This window comes from Vipera ursinii, assembly GCF_947247035.1.
Source record: "Vipera ursinii genome assembly, chromosome: 2".
NCBI classification, from domain to species: Eukaryota; Metazoa; Chordata; class Lepidosauria; order Squamata; family Viperidae; genus Vipera; species Vipera ursinii.
This window is the reverse complement of record NC_139513.1, coordinates 151,786,988-151,802,484: the sequence shown is the minus strand read 5'-3', so window position 1 is coordinate 151,802,484 and position 15,497 is coordinate 151,786,988. Positions and strand designations below refer to the sequence as shown.

The following is a 15,497-nucleotide window of genomic DNA, read 5'->3' as shown; positions in this document are numbered from 1 at the left end:
CAATTTTCCTTCCTCTGGACAAAAGACAAGTACGGTTTCCCCTGACATAGCTTGGATACTTCAGTGGAACATTCCTCTAAAGACGTAACATTTTATCTGTCAGAAAGCAGGATAATAAGAGAAAATTTGATTGTGCTGTAAAATGGGACAGCAGCCCTTTCAACAGCACAGATCAAAGGGTCCAGGTTGGTTTGAGTTTGTTTGCTGTTCAACCTAGACCAGGGGTAGGCAAGCTCGGCTCTTTTATGACTCGTGGACTTCAACTCCCAGAATTCCTGAGCCAGCTGCTGGCTCAGGAATTCTGGGAGTTGAAGTCCACGAGTCATAAAAGAGCCGAGCTTGCCTACCCCTGACCTAGACCAACCCTTCCCCAGGCTGATGTCTTTCAGAGGCTGGAGATGACAACCTCCACACTTTCAGGCCTACTGGCTTGGGATATGAGAGTTGTGATTGCTCACATCTGGATGTCAGGCTGGTCTGGCATCACTTTGGAACCTGTATATTAACTTCTACCATCCCTGTTGGTAACACAACTGCTGTGTTTGTCAATGTACCAGTTTCAGGTGTGTCCCTCATTAATATTTTGCAGCAATGTACTCTAATATTAAGGCTGCAATTTGCCTGAAGAAGGGATGGTTTGTTTTAAGTGAGTGATCTTGGATCTTTAATTCATTTATATTGCATTAAATCCTGTGTGTGTGTGTGTTGCTCTCTCTTCAAAGAGTCTTTGAAGCCACTCACTTTTAGCAACATATGGATATGAATCCCTGATTCTTGAGGACCAAGGGCAAAAATTGTGTGAGGCTTAAAATGCCAGATGAGGACTGAGAAATGCTTGTATTCTTATTTTTATGGTAAACCTTTCTCAATTTTCTACAGAAGGACAATCTCGAAATACATTGTATTACAGGTATTTCTTGACTTACAACCACAATTGAGCCCAAAATTTTCATAGCTAAACAAGAGTTGTTAAGTGAATTTTGCCCCATTTTACAACTTTTCTTGCCACTTATTCACCTCTTATTAAGCGAATCACCACTGTTGTTAAGCTAGTAACACGGTCATGTCAAACAATTGCAAAAGATAATCACACAACCTTAGAACACTGCAATTGTCATAAATACATGCCAGTTCCTAAGTATCCAAATTTTAATCACATGACTGGGGATATGGCAAAGGTAATAAGTGGGGAAAGTGTTATAAGTCACTTTTTCCAGTGCTGTTGAAACTTTGGTCACTAAATGAACAGTTGTAAGTCAGGGACTTGTAATCTGTAGTGATGGTTTGTTATTTCTTAAAGTGTTGGGATTGAGTAGGTTTCTCGGCCTTCTATTTGTCAAGGTGCAGTACAGAAGACCTGAGCTTCTTAAATGAAAATGTGGATATCTGCATGTTTCTATTTACCCAGATATCTGAAGAGCTCTTGGATTAGTTCACACATCAAGATTAGGTGGAATTCATTTCACTTAATTGAAATTTATTTGAATATCTAAATCTGACATATCTGGTAATAGACTGCGGCATATTATTTGCTGTTAAATCTTAAGCCATATCTGAGAAAGCTATTGTTTCCTTTAAGTCTTTTTTTCTCAATAATTGCAGATGTTTGCCAGTTGTAATTAAATTTTATGTGTACCTGGATTTAAGATGACACTAGACTTGGTCACCCCAGTTATTTCAACATAACCAATGCTTCTCATCCTGTGCATTTCTGATGTATTGGACTTCAACTCCCGTGTGCATGTTAAGGATATTAGTTGTTGGTTGAACATTTCTGGAGGCCACTAGATAGGCGAAAGCTCATAAACATAGTTGAAGGGTGACAATTTCAAGTGCAGTGTTAGTGGCCTCCAGCATGCTGAATTGCCATCACAGTGATGCTATTTGTGATTAATGTTGCAAGTTGTCCCTGAACAAATTATATGGCTTCTTTGGGTAAGTAGGTTTTAGTATGTTTGCTTTAAAAAATATACATCTGCATCTTACACAAGCAGAGGTGGGGGGGGGAGAGGGAGAGAGGGAAGGAAGGAAAGGAGGGAAGGAGTGAGAAAGAAAGAAAAAAAGAAATTCTGCCAGTGGAAAGAGCTGATGAACTGGTGAAATCTATAGATGTCTGAATGGCAATCTGAAGCCAGACTCCATGTATGGATCCAAATAATTGAAAATGTCATCACTTGGGTATTTAATTAGGTCTGAATATATGCTGTTGGAGAGAGGAAATCAAGCATATGAAATAAACCATCTAAACAGAAATCCAGTGTCAACTGACTGAAAATTAGAGGGGTAAGAAAAGTTGTTGCAGTAGCTGCTTCTTTATGTGAGTTAATGCCAAAGACTCTTATTAGCAATGAAATTTGATAGGGTGTGCAGTGCCACCTCCTGTTATTGGTCACCTTCTCTCAGGGGATCTAATGAGGTAGAGACCCCCAGTGCATTGTGGGGCAGAAGTCAGGAGATGCAGGTTTGACACTACGGTCAGCTACAGAAGTTCATTGGACGACTTCGGGCTGGTTGTCTTCTATAAGCCCAGCCCACCTCCCAGTGTTGTTGCAGTGGGGAAAAATGGGAAGAGGGAAATCTTGTACAGATAGCCCTCAACTTGTGATCGTAATCGAGCCTAGAATTACAATCATAAGTCATGCCAGGTTTTAAGCTGATCATCGCATGACTGACCCAGTTTATTTATTTATTTTGCAGTGGTTGTTAAGTAAACACCATAGTCATTAAGCAAACCCATTGCCAACTAGTTGGCAGTCTCAAGTCCTCTCCTTGTCTAGACAGGAATGATCAAAGAACTGGTCTACTCACTAATTTCATTCTGCCATTGTCATCAGCTATGCTACCTAAAAGCCATTTCTTCCCCAGAAGCCTTAGCCATCAGTGTTGTGTGCAGATAATTCTCATTTATTGACCAGTTAGGACCAGCAGCTCGGTCATTAAGCAAAGTGGCCACCGAGTGAAACCATGACTGTGCTTATGATTAGTTTTCAGTTTTCCTTTGCTTTACAGACCTGTGAAACATGGGGATTGGTGGTAAAGTTTCTTTTCCACCACCATAACTGAAAATGGTTACTAAACGAGGCAGTTGCTAAACAAGGACTGGCTGTTTTCAAAGGCTGTGAAAAGGTATGGAAGCAGATGGACTTACTATGTTTCATATAGTCAGAATGGCACACTACAGAATATTGAATGTGAAGAATATTGAACTGGAGAGTTGGAAAACAGTACAATCAATATAGATAGATACTACGTGAACTACATACACTAAGCCTAAGGGAAAATATTTACACATTAATGGTAGCCCAGAATAGAGATTTTCTTCTGGGTAAAGGGTGTATATAAGATCAACTGATGTGATTTTTGTTACACTAGAGGTGCAATGGCCACCTAGGTGTCAGCATACTATTCTTTAAACAGTCAAGCAGAATTAAACCTGGTTACTACTAGAATGAGAGACTACCAGGAATTCTAGGGCTTTAAGCTAAAAAGAGAGAAGTTAAGAAAAAGAAGCCACAACCTATTTCCTTATTACTGCCATGAAGTCACCATCTTGGGCTTCCACTATTTTGAGACAGCCAAACGTGCCCCTTGGGTGAGCTGAGGATGAATTCCTTCATAGCACTGGCATTGTAGAAGTGGGTTGACCATTGGAATCAACTACGATCCAGCCTTGATGTAGCTCAGCAGCCATGTAAAGCTCTCTTGGATAGGTTAGCTCTGAATATCAATATCAACATATGGCGGTCATGGGACACTTTTTGATGGACAGTTCATGGTACTCCTTTGAACCATCCTGTTCTAAACTGTGCCCTTCTTTATGGTATCTGCCTTCCAGTGCAGGGATCCAGTGCACTGTGATTCTGACTGGGATGGACAACCTCTGTAATAAGTAGATTGTTGATACTTCTGTATTTGAACAGTGTCCACAATTCCACATAAAGCATGACGCCTGCCTCTTCAGCACTAAACTTTTGCTTCCTCTCCTCCCCAGAAGATAGAAGAGAAAGGGGTTGTTATATCTAGGCCAGGGGTAGGCAACCTTGGCTCTTTTAGGACTCATGGACTGCAACGAATTCCTGAGCCAGCCATGCTGAGGAGAAAGGGAGAGGTTTCCATGCTGAGCCATGCTGGCTCAGGAATTCTGGGAGTTGAAGTCCACGAGTCATAAAATGATGATGATGATAACTTTATTGTCACTTTGAATGTACACCAATCGGCATACATCAAAATGAAATTCCGTTGCATACAGCTCTCAAAGGGTCACCACCTCCGATACTCCTTGTTCGGGGCCCGCTCAAATTTCACATTGTACATTTTAGTCTCTAGGAAGTGAACGATGGCAAACAGGACAGATGGAAATGGGGCTCCATGTGGATTAGCCCTCAAGGTGTAGCTTGTATTCTGACAACCTCGCCTTCTTTCCTTTTTCTGATCCTGACTCTTCCACCCTTTCCTTAAAGAGGCCTTGCTTCTTTTCTCCCCTGGAGCACGCTACTGCCGCCACCACCAACTTCTCCAAAAGCCTCTCTCTCTTCCTCTGGGCCTGCTGACAGCCTCATCCAGTTCCTTCGCTCCATAAGCTCCAGGTCCTCTCCTCTGGAAACAGCCCTGATTTGCAGTAGAATCCATCACTGGGCCAGCAGTCAGATCTTGCTGCTGGTAGAACAAATTCAAACAGCGCCAACGACTTTTAACGGTCTCACCAACAGTTCCAAAACAACTAGAAGCTCGCCATGCCAGCAAAGATTGTCGGTCGTATGTCATATGTCATATGTTACCTTAGTTCCACCATGTTGCTCAAACACATTAAAATCTTCCTGATCATGTGGCCTATAGCCCTTACTATCCCTCCCAAAACTATTCGCCTTCAACAGCCAATGCAGCTGCAGCCATTCCAGGCGCCAGCATCTTAGAACATAAAGCCAAGGTTGCCTACCAGTGATCTAGTTTGTACTGCTTAGTGCCCCATCTATTTTGGACATAAGATGGGGTCCTGGCTGGATGTGACTATTAGTCCCACAGGATGCCTGATAAACATTGTGACAGATGGGGAGCAATCAACAGTTTGGCCAGATGTCAACCATCCATATGACAGAAACAGAGAAACTAGAATAACTTTTATTTTCCTTCCCCCCCCCTTCCTGTATGTTGTTGACTGCATAGAGACATAAAGCATATTGTCTTTCCCTGTATTTTTAAAGAATGTGTATCTACATTACAAAAACATAATAGCAACACAGTATCTAAGGCAATTAATTATAGATAATACACATGCAGGCACAGAGAGACAGAACGCTTTCAAAGGTAGCTATGGAAATCTGCAAAAATATTTGCCTGAAAAGAATGATGGAACTCCATTTTCCATCAGGTCTTACCTGTCCTCTGCTGAGGTATTCTGGGTGGATTTTTTGTTTCTCCTTCCTGTCACTACTGCAAAGTTATTTTCATTCCTCCCAAATTCCAAAACGAATGAAACCTATGCTCAGAAATTAAATAGGATTTTTTTTTAAAGTTATTTTTTTTAACATCCGTTATTTTGAGCACCAAATCTGGATCCATTTAAAGTGTCTGCTAAACGTCTTTCTCCTCCCTTTTTCAGTTTTCTTTTTTGAGAGCAGAGTTGTCATTAAAAAAACACTGGAATAACAACAACTTGTGCAATTTTCCTGTTTCTTCCATTGTCACAATTTTGGCAACAGCAGGGCTCCCTGGGTCTGCTGCTATTTGTTCAGGAATCGAAACACAGTCGAGCAGTTTGAAAACGCTCCAGATTGTCTTCCAGCAAGGAAGAGGCCTTTAAAATATAAACGCCATTTTGTAATTAGTTCCTGAGCAGCCTCTGGCTCTGCTGCCTGCATCATGGCAGTTGTACATGGAGGAAACCTAACCTCCCTTCCTAGAGGGAGATTTTATACGTGCAGACTTTCCTACTTGAGTTTCAACTAAATCTTATGCTGAGGCGGTTGGATGGTTTACTCTGAATGCGGTATGCTTCACACAACAGACAAAGGAGTGGAGGTTGCTCGGGAATAGGGCTCACACAAGGTTTCCGGTTCAATCCACCCCATCAAAAGACTTCCACCCTGGGAGTGGTAGTTGGCAAATCTGACTTCACGCACTGGACCAGCCAAAACAAACCATGTTAGGGTTTAATGTAAGGCATCAACCCTATTATTTGTATGCACTGACTTGGCTAGCTGGGAATTGTAGTTCAGCATTTGTGCAAGAGCAATAGTGGCCCCTTGCCCCTGGTATTGGCAAAACTGAACTAGGTAAGCCATCTGGCCCAGTATAAAGTGATTTTGGGTATTCTCGTTGATAAAACAATGGTGATGGCATGGGGTGTTGGAAATCCAGGATCAGCCACAGAAGCAACTGGGTGCTTTTGGGCTGCCTGCTTCTTCTCAGCTCAACCTAACTTACACACAGTTGTGAAGAAAATTAGGAGGGAGTGCTTTGTATGCTGCCTCAAGCTTCTGAAAGAAAGCCGGAACATAAATCTAATAAATAATCCCAGGAAAACCTCACAAAGAGGGAACTTAGTATGAGCTTTGTGCCATGTCATTGCTTGATGTCTGGTTGCAAACCAGGATAGGATATAGAGGAGGGTTAAAAGGATTAGACAGTTTTGGGGAGAACAGTGGCTGAACAAGATGAAAAACTCTTACTAGAAGCTGTTGACTTCTTTGGGCCATCTTGTAGCTTATGAAGTTGGTGGTGGTGGTCTACCAACAATCCACCATGTCAAAAGATTTCCACCTGAAACCCTGGCCGTGGTTGGCTTCATACATTGCACGAAGTGCTGGGTAGTTAGCAAATCTGACTTCACACACTGGACCGGCTAAAGGACCTGCCTGAAATGGTATAGGGTTTCCTGCCTGAGCAGGGGGTTGGACTAGATGACCTCCAAGGTCCCTTCCAACTTTATTATTATTATTATTATTATTATTATTATTATTATTATTATTATTATTATTATTAAACCACATTAGGGTTTAATGTGAGGTGTCAACCCAATCAGGAAGAGGAACTTGTTGCCTTCCGGAGGTTGTTGAATTATATTTGGGTATTGTTTATTATTTGTATGCACTGACTTAGCTAGCTGGGAATTGTAGCAATGGACCTTTCATGAGTTTTCCCCCATGCTCAGGTCAGGAGGATTCCTCTACACATGCTTGATTTCCTTTGCTTTAGTGATAGGCAGCTGAACATGTGAACCGACCCCACTAAAAATTGCCATCTGTATGTTAAGGAGAAGACTTCTTGCAGCACCAACCCATTCACACCTGCATCTTGTCATGTGATGACATGCAGGAATGAACTTGTCTGTAGAATAAATGGTACATTTGCAGAGGGAGTCAGATTGTCTTTGGCTCCTTCCACCATTTTGGGCTTTGTCTTTGCTAACATAAGCCAGATAAGAGACAAGGGAATTAATAGTCTATAGGAGGAGAACACTGAATTTTGTAGATCTCCCAAGACTATTCTTCAGGCCATCTCTTGTGGTCTTGTGTATCTACATGGAAAATTGCTTTGTGCAGTTGTATGATAATAAAGTGTGAACCAAGAATATAATGAAGACACCATGGAATTTCCTCCTGTGGCTTTGCCAAGATAATTTTATATAATGAAGATGGAATAGGAAGCTGTTTTGTGTGTGTAAATCCACAGTTTTCAAAAAGGTTTTAATGAATGTCTCCTTTCAAACTTGTAGCATTCAGATAAACTTCAGAGTTGTCATGCTTTCAGAGTTATTCATTTAGGCCACAGGTGTCAACTTGTCATGTGACGTGTCGTATCGTGACCTTTTTTTTTTTTTTTTTTTGCTTTGCTGGAGCTGGGGTGGGCATGGCCTCTGTATGATGCAACCAGCCTGTGGGCCAGCAGTTTGATACCCCTGATTTAGGTGACTTTTTTTATTTGAAGGGCAATTGCTAAGAGTAAATGTTGGCTTATTGGGCTTTAAAAAAGATTAAAATGGTGAGCACATACTCCTTCTCAAAAGTGTACCCACTGTTCAAATTTATTAGAAGATGATCACCCAGCTGGATTTCATGCCTAGGGACTAGAAGTCACAGTCTCCTGGTTTCTAGGCCAGCACCTTAGTTACTACGCCACACTGGCTCACTAATGCCAAAGTGCATGTCTGAGGTTATACAGACTGCTCATCCTTAAACATAATTTATGTTCGCCCCCCACCCACCCCCAGTTTTTCAAGTTCTCTCTGTCTTCTGCTAACCCTTCAGCCAGCCTTCAATGGAACTGGCAAGGGGTGGTTCCACTGGCCAGAATTTCTTGTTTCCATTTCTTTGTTTCCAGTGTAGCATAAAGTAGTCAGCGGTCTGATCACAAATAAGGATATGTCGTAACGCGGTTTGTTTGGCTTAATACCGCGCAGTCCTACTATTTTATTTTTTTATTTCTGTGAACCAGGCTATCATGGCTTGTTCAGCAAAGAGTGGTTACATTCTAGCCTAGGTTGATTCAGGTACATGGGTTCATTACCTATCAGCACATTTACCATGAGTTTTGTTTCCTGTTATGATGTTTGCAGAATACCAAAGAGAAGGAAGGACTGCCTTCTTAATCCTTCCCACCTGACCAGGAAATAATAGAATAATAACAGAATTGGAAGGGATCTTGGAGATCTTCTAGTCCAGACATGTCAAACTTGTGACGTCGTGTGACATATCAGAGCTTTTTCCCCATTGCCGGCAATGGGGTGGGCGCAGTTTCCTCATACCGCGTCCAGCCCATGGGCTGGCAGTTTGACCCCCCTGTTTTAGTCCAACCCCCTGTGCTCATGCAGGAGATGCTATACCAGGGGTAGGCAACCTTGGCTCTTTTATGACTCTTGGACTTCAACTCCCAGAATTCCTGAGCCAGCATGGCTCAGCTTGGAAACTCCCTTTCCCCTCAGCATGGCTGGCTCAGGAATTCTGGGAGTTGAAGTCCATGAGTCATAAAAGAGCCAAGGTTGCCTACCCTTGTGCTATACTAGTAGCTGGCCAGTCTCTTCTTAAAAGCCTCCAGTGATGGAGCACCCACAACTTTTGAAGGCAAAAGTCCTTCCACTGGTTAATTGTTAACCAGCTAATAAGACAGGTGGCTAGAAAGATAGAAGATGGTGGCTGTTCTTGGTTAAAGGACAAAACAGTGGAGATGAGGCAGCCAGCTGAAATAATACAACAAATGGAGAAAGCACGTGCTTGCATCTTAAAAGTATCTGCAGGATTACAACATTTGGCCTCACAAGGAGAGCGTAAGTGGCAGGAGACTGCAGAGTGTGGTGAAGATAAGGTAATAGTACAGTATAGGAAGGGCTCTTGGGAAAAGTAATTTTAGAGTTCCTCTTTGGTATTACTTTTTCCCTCATATGCCTTCAAGTTGTAGATGTGGGAAGTAGAACATTTTAGGTACAACTATTTATTTATTTATTTGTATCCTGCCTTCATTATAGTTACAAATAACTCAAAGTGGCAAGCATATCCAACATACCTTTCACCTCCTATTTTCCCCACAAGAGCAACAGCAACAACCCTGTGAGATGGGTTAGGCTGAGAGAGAATGACTGGCCCAAAGTCACCCAGCTGACTTTCATGGCTAAGGTAGGACTTTTAACTCGCAGCCTCCTTGTTTCTAGCCTGGTGCCTTGACCACTAGATGTGGCTGAAGCACAACTGATTTTGACGGTGCAAAATTGACAGGGCTAACTTTCCTGTAGCCTTTTTTCTTTCTTTTAAACTTTGTAGGGCCAGGAATCCAAAAATAGTACTTTCCTGCTCCTTCTTTATTGTATTGCCCGTGTAAGAATTATAATTCCAGAAGAGCTTGGAAAAAGTACCATGGTATGGGGAGTGTGCATGTGGAAAGGAGGCAGGATATAGGTAGTCCTTCACTTAAGGTCGCTCAGCAACTGCTCATAGTTTAAAATGGACCTTACAGGAGATACTTATGACTCAGTTCTGATGTTTACACACACACAAACACACAGTCACATGGCTGCGTATCAAACATTTGGCAACCCAGCCTGCATTTATGTCCGTTGGCAGTGTCATTGTCACATAACCATTTTTTTTTTTGCCCAAAACTGGCGTTTTCTTCCAGTTTTTAGCAAAACCAACTCATAGCGAACAATTGATTTCCTTAACATCTACATCAGGAGTCCCCAATCACCGGTCCGTGGACTGGCACCAGTCCGTAGCCAGAAACTGGGCCGTGCAAACAAGAGAAGCCCCATTCACGGGACACCGGTAGCACACGAAAGCACGCCCACTCTGGTCCGCAGAAAACCTCTCTCCACAGAACTGGTCCCTGCTATCCAAAAGGTTAGGGGACACTGATCTACAGCGTTCACTTAAACATTTCTAATGGTCACTTTGTGTCTGCCATGAAAGTCATAAAATCGAGCTGGTCACATAGGTGACTTGCTTTATGACCATGACTACTTACAGCTGTAATAGGCTCCATTGCGGTCGTAAGTCAAGGACTAACTATAAATTCCCTATACCCATAATACCTGTCAGCATTTATACCTCTAAAGCAGGGGACTTCAAACCTGGCAACTTTAAGACTTGTGGACTTCAACTCCCAGAATTCCTCAGCCAGTCAGGGCTGGCTGAGGAATTCTGGGAGTTGAAGTCCACAAGACTTAAAGTTGCCAAGTTTGAAGACCTGTGTTCTAAAGAAGTAGCATATTTTAAGCAGACAGAGGAAGAACTTTCGCAGAATATTTTGGCCTGTGATTCCAAGAGTACGTTGAAATAATATGGCATTTAGTTTTTAAAATTCCTCTTATTATGGATGTTTGTCTTTCACAGATGAGCATTTTATGATACAATCAATTCATATTTTTCAATTGAAGTGGGCAGAATGCAAAATAACCTTTTCCCAGTTAATATTTCTAAACCAGAACAAAGTGTGTGTGCATTTAGAGTAAAAGTAATACAGGGGAAAGTGTTTTGGTAGTGATATCTTTTTCTCACCCAATTAGTATGTTATATATAAGATTTGTGATTGAATTTGGGGCATTCATTGGATAGTAATTATGGTCATTCTAGTCTTTGGGCTGTGTAACTAACAAAACAGAATCTGGTTTGACAAAACAAAATCTTCAAAAAGCAGAATTTCTATTAGCGAGATAGAATTTCTATTACCATTTCTTTGGTCCACCTGGGGGGAAAAAACCTGACACAGACATTCCCTAAATGCCGCTGAAGATGCTACCTAGCCTGCTAGCGAAATGTTTGGAAACCTTCATGCTCCTCCTACAACCGAGCTACAAACCCAAAGAAAAACCTTTTTAAGAGATCAGTATTCTACTATTAATGAAATTTGAGACATTTATGATTAGTAATTATTGCTTGATTTTGCTCTGTTCCTCTTCCCTCCAGATTTCTCCTTCATTTTGTAACCTGTTTTTTTTTTACTCTTATGAACCTACATGCTGGAATTACCTTTGCCCTGGAATTCTGCTTTTATGCATGAAATGAGCCTTATGAGATCCACAATGCAGTCTGGGAATCCCGAGGAGCAAAAAAATCTGAAACATTTAACAAGAATGCTGGACTGCTCAAATTCTTCCAGTAGTGATATTAAAAGGGCATTTTATATCACTAGGAGTGTGGAGCATTCTGTGCCTCTTGTGTGAGAAAAAAATCTGGAAGCAATCAAGATACATTGATTAGATCTGAGTGCTGTTCTAAATCATAATTTGCTTGGCCATAGTTTGTTGACTAAGCCATATTTGGCTGGCTTTAAATAACTTGCTAAGTGAAAGCCAAAAAAGAAAAAAACTAGTGTATTGTGATGCCAGCCTGAAGTTCCTTATCAACTGTAATTTTCCTTCTGGAGAAGTTTGTTGTCCCCTTAAAATCTGTGCATTGTTTCTTCATTGCATTGCTTTAAGAGTCAAAAACAGAACTTCAAGATCTGTGGTAGAAGGAACAGAGACATATTTTGGAAAGCGGAGCTTTGATTTCCATTTCAAAAATGCTAGCTTGGACTTTTTGTCTTTTGGCAATTCTTTGCAGAGCAATGAATGTTTAATGAATTTGCTCAAGAAGGTTGATTCTTCTTATCTTAAAAGTAAAGTTTCTAGATTTTGGGGGTAACAAAGACAATACAACTCTGACCCATATTTCTATTTTTGAATTGCACGGTGGTGCCTTCCTTCTGAGTAATCTTTTTGTCCTCATCACAATCCTGTGAATAAGTTCATGGTTCAGTAGTATATTTTTGCTGGGGCATCTATAGTCATTGACCCAAACTCAGCCAACATTTTTTTTTTTGCTGTTTTACGTGAGTGATAGTTCCCGAAACTAATTTACAAAGATGGCAAACACATATGCACCCCCAAATTAACCTGCTGAAGTCTACTTTGAGGGTCGGAAATTCCTACTTGAATTTTATCTTGCAGGGTCTTGCTTGCTACTAGTTATATAATATCGCTGATGTATCTTAGCTGAGCTTGACAGCTGACAGGGAAGGCATGAGACAAACAGGAGGAGGAGAGGAACAGATGGCTGTGGCGGTGTAGACAAAAGGAAAAGAAAACATGCTTTCTGTAGTGTCTATTGCCAACTTTTAATTTTGCTCCAGTTGTTGCAATATTGACTGGTGGAGTCTCCCCTTTTAAGCAAGGGTTAAGGTGCAGTTTGCTGAAAGCATGAAATAAACAAAAGTATTTAGGATCTAGGGCCATGGTTCAACATTTCCCAAGAGAGGTTTTATCATCCTTCGCTACATTTCGTTCTTTAGTTAAATGTTCCTCAAAATCTTCCTATCCTGGGAAACCTTTGGCGGAGACTTCAACCTTAATCCAGAACTGAAACAATGCCTAAGAACAAGTGACTCCATTTTCTTGCAATTACGGTACTTCCTACTGTCTCTTTGCTTTGAATCATGTAAGAGCGGGAGAGTTAACAGAATTACAGGTCTGGAAGGTATCTCAAAGGTTTCCTAGTAGTCCATCCCCTTCTCAAGCAGGAAACCTTATACCATTTCAGAAAAATGGCTGTCCAATCTCTTCTTAAAAACCTCCAGTGTTGGAGCACCGACAACTTCCAGAGGCAAGTTGTTCCACTGGTTAATTGTTCAAGTTGTCAGGAAATTTCTCCTTAGTTCTAGGTTGGTTCCCTCCTTGATTAGTTTCCATTCGAAGTTCACCACCTCTGAAAATAGTCTGTTCCATTATTGAACAGTTCCTACTTTTAGGGCATTCTTTCCAATTTGCAACTAAAATTTAGTTTGTAACTCGATCAATCCTTTATTTCTTGTCCTGTCTTCAACCACTTTGAATAATAACCTCCTTATACGTGACATATTTCAGATGCTTGAAGACAGCTGTCATGCAATCTTCCTGCAATCTTCTCCAGACTAAGTACACTTGATATCTCCGACTTCCTCCACCTTGGTTGCTTTCTTCTGGACACACTCCAGTCTGTTAATGTCCTTTCTAAAATACAATGTCTAGTCCTGAATGCAGTATTCTAGGAATCGACTGACCAATGCAGAATATACAAAAGCAATGGCTTCTCTTGATATTGATGCTATTTTTCTGTGGATGCAACAGGATTGTACTTTTTTTTTTCTGGTAGCTGCATCATATGATTGGCTCATACTCAGCTTCTGAGTCCCAAAGACACCCAGTTCCTATTTGCATATGCTGCTCTTCCTGATCCTATATTCATGCCTTTGATTTTTCCTACCCATATCCAAATTTGAGATTTGTCCTAGTTGAAATTCAGCTTGCTTCTTTCTGCCTGATGTGTTCCTTCTGATCCTGCAAAACCTTGATATGGTCCTCTTATGACATTTGTTAAGTCCCGTATCCATCACCACTTAACAGGTTTTGTGGTTTTGTTTCTTACAATGCCAACAACACGGCATCTAGAATGGACCTCTCCTGTTTGCCTTTTGATTCTTCAGCTTCACACGAAACCCGTGGTACAACACTCATCAGATGCAGTTGTTCAACTTGCTCTCTATCTATTCAATGGTGCTCTAGTCCAGTGTGCGTTATTTTTTTCTGCCAGAATCTTATGCTTAATAAACTCTTCCAGAATTTTCTTCTCAACTGTTGTCACCCCTCTCACTTGAGACAAGAATTTAGCTTTTGTTTAGATGAAGCTGATTTAGGCAACCTGATCCTTAAACTTGGAACCAAGTTGGAGTAGATGGCTACTTGGATCTTGCTTGCATTGACAGGTTTTGTTTTCCTGTTAACCTAGACTCAGTTGTTCATGTGTGTTTCCATATCTAAAGCAGGAGTATATTCTTTGATCGTTCAATGCATAGGGCCATTGCTCACTCATGGAAAGTGATCAAGAAAGTGCAATCTTGATAAACAGTGAGCTCTTAACAAGGCCACATAGTTAGCAAGGCCCAGGTAATTCACATCAATCTCTGCAGCCTACATAGATTCATATCTTGGATAACAGCACCCAGCCCTCTGGGCCATGAAGTTGACAAAGCTCCATCCAACAAGATATTTGGAGACTATCAGATACATTTTAGGCTATCAAAAAAACTAGCCCATTATGGATCAGAGAGTATCTGCTGGCCATCGGCAATCGTTCTAATCATGCCTTGAACTTTTTCAACCAACCCCTTGGTGCCCAGATCTGTATCTCCGGCTTTTCCCTTCCCCCTCTTATTCAGTGAAAAGTTCTTTGAGATTCTTAACAGAGCAGATGAAAAGTTTTCCATTAACCAAGGCCACAGCCAGAGGGACATTGTCTGATTTCAGATAGCCAGTTTGAGATCTAAGAGTACCTATGGCTTTATTTCTGGATATTATACAGTGACCTTTGGAAGCAAGAGTGTCTATCCAGAGCAAGGTCTGAGTTTAAGGTGTTTTTGTTTTTGTTTTTTAAAAGCAGTTCCCTTGTAGGTTTGGGGATGTAAATTTGGGACACAGAGGGGATGCTTTTTTGATAATTTCCTACCTCCTTCACATTAAAAAAAGGTTTGTTGCCTTTTAACATTGGAATCTGTCTTAGACTTTCTGCTTCTCTTTTTTCCAATTTGTCTCAGACGCAAATAGGACTTTGATTACTCAGCCTCTAAGAGTTCCTTCCCTAGTTTGCAGAGTGAACATGACTAAATATCACGGCTTTTGCAGAAGTTTTAAGACTCTTGAGGATTTGTTCTTTTAAAGACACCCTGTTTATTGAGGGCAAAAAAACCAGAAAGCAGTATATTACTTCTTTCTGTGTTGTATGATACTGAGTATTTAAGAGTTCTACATTATTACAGTAAAGAGTATGAAAAAAAAATACCTTTGAATAGAAGTTTGTGGGACTTTAGTAATGTGGAGGAATAGTCAAAATTGTGCTGATCATTTTAAAAGGCTTTTTGGACTACTGTATTTTGGATTGCCTATTTGGACCACTTCATTCAGTTGCTTTTGTACAGATCAAGGTTACATTCCCACACAAATAAGACTTATGGTTTGGGTTTGATGGTTCACAGTGCAGTTTTTTTAACATCATCAT

The 15,497-nt window shown here is 41.0% G+C and overlaps 1 protein-coding gene and 1 long non-coding RNA gene across 3 annotated transcripts in view; both read left to right on the top strand.

Annotated features, from left to right (window-relative positions):
* The window catches only part of CTDSP2 (CTD small phosphatase 2), a 54,883-nt gene that overhangs the window by 20,108 nt on the left and 19,278 nt on the right, over positions 1-15,497 (top strand). The gene's annotated exons all lie outside the window — the stretch shown is intronic.
* Positions 1,674-4,676, top strand: LOC310635781. Its single transcript, XR_014491520.1, has 3 exons — positions 1,674-2,283; positions 3,010-3,126; positions 4,461-4,676. It is a non-coding gene; the product is annotated as an uncharacterized lncRNA (long non-coding RNA).